General features: G+C 29.7%; 1 long non-coding RNA gene across 1 annotated transcript; it reads right to left on the reverse strand.

Annotated features, from left to right (window-relative positions):
* Window positions 1-6,315: 6,315 nt before the first annotated feature.
* On the reverse strand, window positions 6,316-7,506 carry LOC132754838 (uncharacterized). Its single transcript, XR_009629134.1, has 3 exons — window positions 7,334-7,506; window positions 6,842-6,951; window positions 6,316-6,523 (listed from the first exon to the last, which is right to left on the reverse strand). It is a non-coding gene; the product is annotated as an uncharacterized LOC132754838 (long non-coding RNA).
* Window positions 7,507-8,408: the final 902 nt, after the last annotated feature.

Below are 8,408 nucleotides of genomic sequence, written 5' to 3' on the forward strand. Positions count from 1 at the left end.
ACAATTTTGAAACATCCCAATGGGTATATTAATGTACCAGTGATGTAATTGTTTTGTATCAAGTGCAAACCCTAAGTGTTGCTTGTTTTGTATGGATGATTCACTTTTGGTCAAATGTCAACAGGTTCAATACATTATAAAACAGGTAATTTGAAACACAAAGAAGTATATGGTATGTTAAATACTGTCCCTCTGTCACTAAAATCTTTCAAGGAATGCAGAATTGCAAGTCTTCTCCAATTTTGTGATTAAGAGACAGACTAGTCTTGGGCTTTCAAGGGCTAGCAAGCTACAATGTAATGTTTTGCCACAGAATACTCAACACAGATGAATTGCATTAATATTGTTTACTCTGGTATTACTACCTGTCATGTACAATGCAAATCATGGCTTTTCTAAGAGCAGTGACAGGCTATTACTGAAAGGAAATTTACACATTCTTGCCTCAGACACAAGTTTTTCTTTGAGATGATTTTTATGATATTTAAATGATGGTTATAGATTACATTACTTTTACAATTGCAGTGATCATAGTGATAGTATGAAATGAAACTCAATCAAGATAGAAACATTTAATGCAGATCATTTATCTTTTTACCATTCTTGTCACCTTATGAGTCTGTTTAAACAATTTTATCTTAACTGTTTTGAAACTACATGATGCTTGGTTGAAACTGTTTTGGACAGCCATTTGCAGAAGATAAACTATCTTTGAATAATTAAGTTAATACAAAGTTACAAATGACAGGTTATTTATTTCTAACAAAGACAGGTTATTTATTTCTAACAAAGACAGATATTTTGTTTAACATTTTTACACTGACATATATCTTTGAAGTGTCTTCAACCTTAGTTTTTATTAGAATACAAACATTCAGTCAGACAGTTTACACAAGACATGGAGCTTTAAGAAGCTTTAATTCAGTCAAAATATGTAATGGACTGCCATGTCTCTACCACTTTGTACTCCAAGACTGTGTATGGACATTTCCTTTTAACTATGTCAGGTGGTATCACTATTTGGTTTCTAATCTGATGGTGAACACTCCAAAATAAATCAAGAGCCATGCCAAGTACTCAAGATCCAACCATGAAATCACATACCTGCATATTAAGAAAATTTATCATGAGTTAAAAGCAATAACAATTGGTCAATTCAATCATTTTCATATTGTCATGAATAGAAAATAATGTTGAAAAGGAAGAAACACTTCTTGGTGTCCTATTTTTTGTAGATTTGCTTTGACAACTGATCTTTAAAAAATTGTGATAGTGACTAAGTTCTTTTAACCATTTACTGAACATGATTTAACTAAAAAATATGACACACTTACTTGAGAAAAATACTTTAATCAGTATTTAACATGAATTAACTACATATGCCATACTGTTTGTTTATTTAGCTACACTGTAATTATTTACAAAAACGAGAACATTATCTTATACAAGAATATTTATTTTTCATTAAAGCAAGCCTGAAAGAAAATAACCAAACAATAAGAGATAGACTTAATAGAGAAATTAACTAAAATGAAGTGGCACAAAACGACGTAGAACAATATTCGTTAATATGGCCACAGAGACGATGATCCCAAACAGACATCGAGCTTGAAAGCTGAATTTATAGTATCTGAATTGAATAATTAGCTGAAAATCAACCTAACAAAGAATGATATCAGTATCGCTCACAGGTTGGGTCGATCTCTACCGGGTAGAACCAGACCAACGAAAGTGCAGTCTGTTCGCAACAGTTATGAAAAAATGTGTAGGAGTTGAACAATTCAGGATAACGATTTGCCATGACTTAACCATGCTTAATCAACAAGTTTTACAGTCTTTTAAACTTGGTGATAAAGATGATAAAGATAAAGAAGTAGACGATGTTTGGTATTCAAACGGAAAAATCTTTGTCAGTAATAGGGCTCCAGGAAAGAACGGACGGGCCGGAGAAACGTAAGTTAAAGACAGGAGAACACAAAACTAGGTACACAGACAAAGTAACAAAGTCCATGACTTAAGGCAATGGAAATGTATAATTATAAGATAATGTATTTCAGCTGCGAATGATTATCGAAATTTTTAAAGGATGAAATATGTTTATGTATTTGTTTTTTTTTTGTTTGCATGTCAAACAAACTTTAAAGTTAAGTTGATGAGTAAAATATTATAACATGAAGACTGTCTAGTAAAGATATCGCATATATATTAAAATTCATAAGTACACGTGTAGTATATTAAAATATGTTTAATTAGAATCTTAAGTAAATGAAAACTTAGATATTAAACTCTTGCAATATATCATAATACTGAACTCATTGACATGCTAAAACCATTAACCTGCTTGGAGAAAACATAATGACATTTGTAAATTGAACCAGCCTATACGCCATGTATCCCGATATCAATCAGTCGTAAACTGTTAAATATGTTCTATTTTTGCATAAAATAATAACATAGATATGAAGCAGACGAAAATTGCTATGCAGACGGCAGCTTTTGCCAGGAAATTAAGGGGTAGTATGCATCAGTTGTTTTATTCTTTCATGGAAAAATTCTTTACATAAATATTATTTAGATATTAAGAATTTAAGGAGCTATGTTCATGTTTATACATTGTAGTTCAAAATATTGCTGTTTGTTTGTTTGTTTTTTGTTAGAATTACAATAAATCTTTTTCTCCAGTTTAGAATTATACACTGCATAGATCTGCTTTATTTCTCACTGAATGCAGTACACGCAGAATTTTATGTGCGTCTGCTATGATATGCACATGTATCATTTCTGAGCGCATTGTTGCAATTTAGAAAAATATAATTACATTTCAAAAAGAATTTATAGAGAACAAAATGAAAATGGAACTATAATTGATAATCACAAGACATTTTAAAAGAGACAGAAAGATATTATGAAACTATGTTTAAAGAAAGAGAATCTAATGAATCAATCGATTTTAATGATTTTACATATAATATTAATAATACTAAACTCACAGGTACAGAAAGCCAAAGTAGAGAAAATAATAAATCCCTAAAAGAACTATAGAAAGCGTGAATTACACTTTTCATTTTAAGAAGAAAATGTAAATCAAAACACAAAAACAAAAGCAACCGAGCCTACACCTGTTGTTGAGCCGATTTTTTCAAAAGATTATTCTGGAGAAAAAAGAGTCATTATTATTGTAAGAGCTCTAAATGAAGCATATAATGTCATATTAGTTATTCATTACTCAAACACAAGGAAATAATTACATGGTTTACCTTAAGGGGGGAGAAATCTAACTTTTTTCTTAGAATATATTGTTATATTTGTATTCTGGGTGTTTTTCATTGCTTTGTTATTTTTTTATTATTCTTTTTTCTATTCTGTAAAGTCTTCGTTCATGTGACTTGCGAGGCAGATTTCCCACGATATTTTGCACTTCCAGGGTACAACACAATATCACACAACATGTGCTTATCTAATATTGGGTATAACTTGTATGCCGGTGGGAAAGTAAAACTTAAATGGAAAAGCAATGAAATGTGGAAATTGGCAGAGTTTTTGTTTTGTAACGAAATGCAAATGGTTCATCTTGTGAACAAGTATCAATGAAAGACAACTTCGTATAATCTTCAGGTGGGTGTGTCATTTCAAATTCAGTTTATCATATGTTATATCATGTTGTCATATTTATCGTGGATACATTTCCATGTAAATCTAATAAATTTGTTTTTTGATACAACATCATTCGCATCTGACACCAGACTGGTGAATTTGATTTTATCAATTTTCTATAGCCCTGATTATCTCTCAGAAGTATATAATGTTTAGAAATTTCGGACAGCGCATATTTCGGATAAACGTTTCAATATGATTATCAGTGTGTTTTAATTAAATATATTTTCTTCCAACTGAAAATATTATTAATTTATAATTATTATCTTTATAAAGCACAAACAGTCAAGCTGTATATAACCAATGTATATTGTCATAAAATTCAATGAAATATCTTTGCTCCTGTAGATATGTTTGACTGAGGACAGTGATGAGATGAAAGACGTCAGTATCCATTGTAAACTTACACATGCATGCTCTGCTGTAAAATCGTTTTTTGGTAAGAAATATATACTTAAAGCTACTTAAAACTACATTAATGAAAAAATAAATATTATTGAATAACATATAATGTTCTCTTTTTTGTAAATAATTACAGTGTAGCTAAATAAACAAACATTATGGCATATATAGTAGTTAATTCATGTTAAATACTGTTCTTTAAAGTATTTTTCTCAAGTAAGTGAGGTCATATTTTTTAGTTAAATCATGTTCGCGTAAAGGGTTAAAAGAACTTAGTCACTATCACACTTTTAAAGATCAGTTGTCAAAGCAAATCTACAAAAACTAGGACACCAAATGACCAAGAAGTGTTTCTTCCTTTTCAACATTATTTTCTATTCATGACAATATGAAATAATGATTGAAATTTATAGCTGACCCAATATTTATTGCTTTCAACTCATGATTAATTTTCTTTATATACAGGTATGTGATTTCATGGTAAGAGTTCTTGAGTACTTGTCATGGCTCTTGATTTATTTTGGAGTGTTCACCATCAGATTGAGAAATCAAATAGTGATACCACCAGGCATAGTTGAAGGAAATGTCAATACACAGTCTTTGGGGTACATAGTGGTAAAGACATGGCAGTCCATTACAGATTTTGACTGAATCAAAGCTTCTTAAAGCCTCCATGTCTTGTGTAAACTGTCTGAACTGAATGTTTTGTATTCTCATAAAACTAAGGGTGAAGACACTTCAAGATATATGTCAGTGTAAAATGTTAAACAAAATATTTTGTCTTTGTTAGAAATAAATAACCTGTCTTTATTAGAAATAAATACCTGTCATTTGTAACTTTGTATTAACTTAATTATTCAAAGATAATCTTATCTTCTGCAAATGGCTGCCCAAAACAGTTTCAACCAGGCATCATGTTAGTTTTAAAACAGTTAAGATAAATTTGTTATAAATAGACTTGTAAATTAACAGGAATGGTAAAAGATAAATGTTCAGCATTAAAATTGTTTCTATCTTGATTGAGTTTCATTTCATATTATCACCATGATCACTGCAATTGTGAAAGTAATGTAATCTTTAACCATTATTTAAATATCATAATAATCATCTCAAAAAAAAACTTGTTTCTGAGGCAAGATGTGTAAAATTCCTTCCAGTTATAATAGCCTTTCACTGCTCTTAGAAAAGCCATGATTTGCATTGTACATGGCAGGTAGTTAATACCAGAGTAAACAATATTAATGCAATTCATCTGTGTTGAGTATTCTGTAGCAAAAACACTAGCTGCTAGCCCTTGTAAGCCCAAGTCTCTCTCTTAATTGGAGAAGACTTGCAATTCTGCATTCCTTGAAGATTTTAGTATTAGAGGGGTAGTTATTACATACCATATACTTCTTTGGGTTTCAAATTACCTGTTTTATAATGTATTGAACCTGCTGACATTTGACCAAAAGTGAATTATCTATACAATACATGCAAAACTTAGGGTTTGCACTTGATACAAAACAATTACATCACTGATACATTAATATACCAATTGGAACTGTTTCAAAATTGTCAATGTTTCAAAAAAGAAAACAAAAAAAACCAACAACACACAATGCTTTTAACTTTTGTCCATGTACATATGTGTAAATGTAGTCATTGAAGAGCTGTCAAGAACTTTTCATCAATATTATTTAGATAGTGTCTGTTTCGATTTCAGGACAGACAAAATTCAAATGACATGCATAGTATTTAATATAGTCAATGCTTGCATATTCAAGCAATCTAGCCATTGCTGTTAGAGAATTAAAGTACACAGTGACACTTATTTTGCAGATGAACTCTTATGATCAAGCACTGCTATAAATATATGCCAAATAGTAGAAACAAAAAACAGTTCATAAGTTTAATAAACTTTTATTTTTACACAATTTATAGTGCACTGCTTAGCATATATATCACACTGATTTTCCAGTGGAAGAAAAACTTCAGGAAAGCACTTGGAATTATTATTAGTTATTTGGACAATGTAACTTTACACTGTGAGTGTCTACTGATACAAGAATAAGAGTATTTCCTTTTACAAATGTAAAGACTTTGAAAATTAACAAGAACAAATAATCATAGAGTTATAAATCATATTCTAATTGAAAAATGTTTAGCTTGATATCAAAGCTTTGATTGCAAATTTGTAAGCTTTATCAATGATTACCTCAAACAATATTTAGTAGTAGATGATATATAATATTTTTGCTAATCTTTACTTCATAGTCATTTAATGTCCATAATGTCATATGACTCTACTGTGATTCTATGAAAAAATCTTATCTCTGGTGTGTTAATCAACTTTGGTATATATAGAGTATTTCACTGTAACTGTGTGTTCTCTGATATCATTCTCAAATTAAGGAACTGGAAGATGCATGGTAGTTGCAAGAAAGGTCTTCATGGACAAATCCTCCTTCATCCCTTCCCTTTTTATCTGCAGAATGAAAAATCAATAAATTTGTTACTCTAGAAATGATATTTACATTACATTCAATAAGCTGGTCATGATTGACAGAAAAATTTCATATTTGAAGTAAATAAACATTAAAGATAAACAACAACACATAATATATAACAGTCAAAAATATTGATCTTCTTGAATGTGAAACATGACTATTTTTAATGTTTTATTTACTTATCAATTATCATGCAGTGAAATCCAAAAGTTATTAAATCATAATAATATATTTTGATAATTGTTTATCTTTCCGATCTCAACTAAAAATTAATCTAATATTTTACATGTATTTACCTTTGATGTATAGATATTTCAGGATCATAGGCAGTGCAAACAGTTGATAAATGGTCCATATTGAACAACTTTATATTCTATACTTGTCATATACCTCCTTGTCTATACATCTGAAATGGTTTAATCAAATATTATATTTTTTAATTCAATCATTATTTGCTAGGTACTATATTAACATGTATATATAATTGAAAAAAGGAACAAGAATAAAATGGAAAGGAAAAAATATCCGAATTACTGTGCAATGTCCGAATTTTGTATAACTTTAATATACACTAGAATTAAAGTGTTTCTCCATTGTTTATTTCAATAAGTTAAAATGGTTTGAATTAATTTCACACATCAGTAGTTTTAAAAAACAATACTAAAAGCTAAACAACTAGAATTCACTACCTTGACAAAACATCCGAAACAATTGTCACTATCCGAAAATAATACTAGTTTTATTAAACTCTATAAATCCCTCGTTTTTCCGTCAGATAATTGACCTACCTGCATTTTTTGACCCGTGCTATCCATTCCTTCAAATCTGAAGAGGACCGAAACAAATTTAACTTCTATATCCCTCTAGTTCTTCGGGTTACCTATATGCGTAACGGTAAATAAGTCTGCCGATGTACCCGGAAGTGGTAAATCGAAAGTGAAAGTAAACGAGACTTACAGGCCCTATTGGAGGCCAATAACTTTGCTTAATACCATATATATATATATATAGTTACTATGCGACGACGACGTCACATTTGCCCTGATGATCATAAGAGAAACCGGTTGGCAAATAATTAAATAAGTTTACTCATGGACTGTGTTTTTTGTTTTATTTATATATATATATATATATATATATATATATATATATATATATATATATATATATATATATATATATATATATATATATATATATATATATATTATATATATATATATATATATATATATTCACACATATCTTCACTTAGGGCCTATTTATAAGACCGAGTTGAGTGGCATTATTTCATGCAGTCAGTTTTTATATATGCCACTATGTAGGCATATAATGACATTCCAAACAACAGAACTAAGGGGTACTAAGTTATATATATCAACTATATATTTAATTTACCATAGGTGAAAACATATTGACCAATAACATAAAACCCCATTAAAAAATATATACATTTGTGGGACATATATCATTTACTACTAAAACCGGCCTACGGCACTATGTTAGAAGGGTAGCCTACGCCCCATACATCGTTTTAAACATGCCAGAGTTGCGAGGCCTTATGTATGCCCCACATTAAATATAAACCCCACAAGTATGGTCTCAAATAGACCGATGCCCCGTAAATGGAGGAATGTGACTGTATATATATATATATATATATATATATATATATATATATATATATATATATATATATATATATATATATACATAAGATTGGATCTGGATGCAATGCAAACATAATTAAAATATGATGAAGTGCAATCGTGTTCTTCTTTAAACGATAAACTGGAGGCTCGGTTTGATGACCAAATCTCTCCAGAGGCAGCTCAAGGGCAATTTCATCAAGCTTTTCAAAAC

This window comes from Ruditapes philippinarum, unplaced genomic scaffold (assembly GCF_026571515.1).
Source record: "Ruditapes philippinarum isolate M1 unplaced genomic scaffold, ASM2657151v2 ctg482_1_1_1_1, whole genome shotgun sequence".
Classification (NCBI taxonomy): Eukaryota; Metazoa; Mollusca; class Bivalvia; order Venerida; family Veneridae; genus Ruditapes; species Ruditapes philippinarum.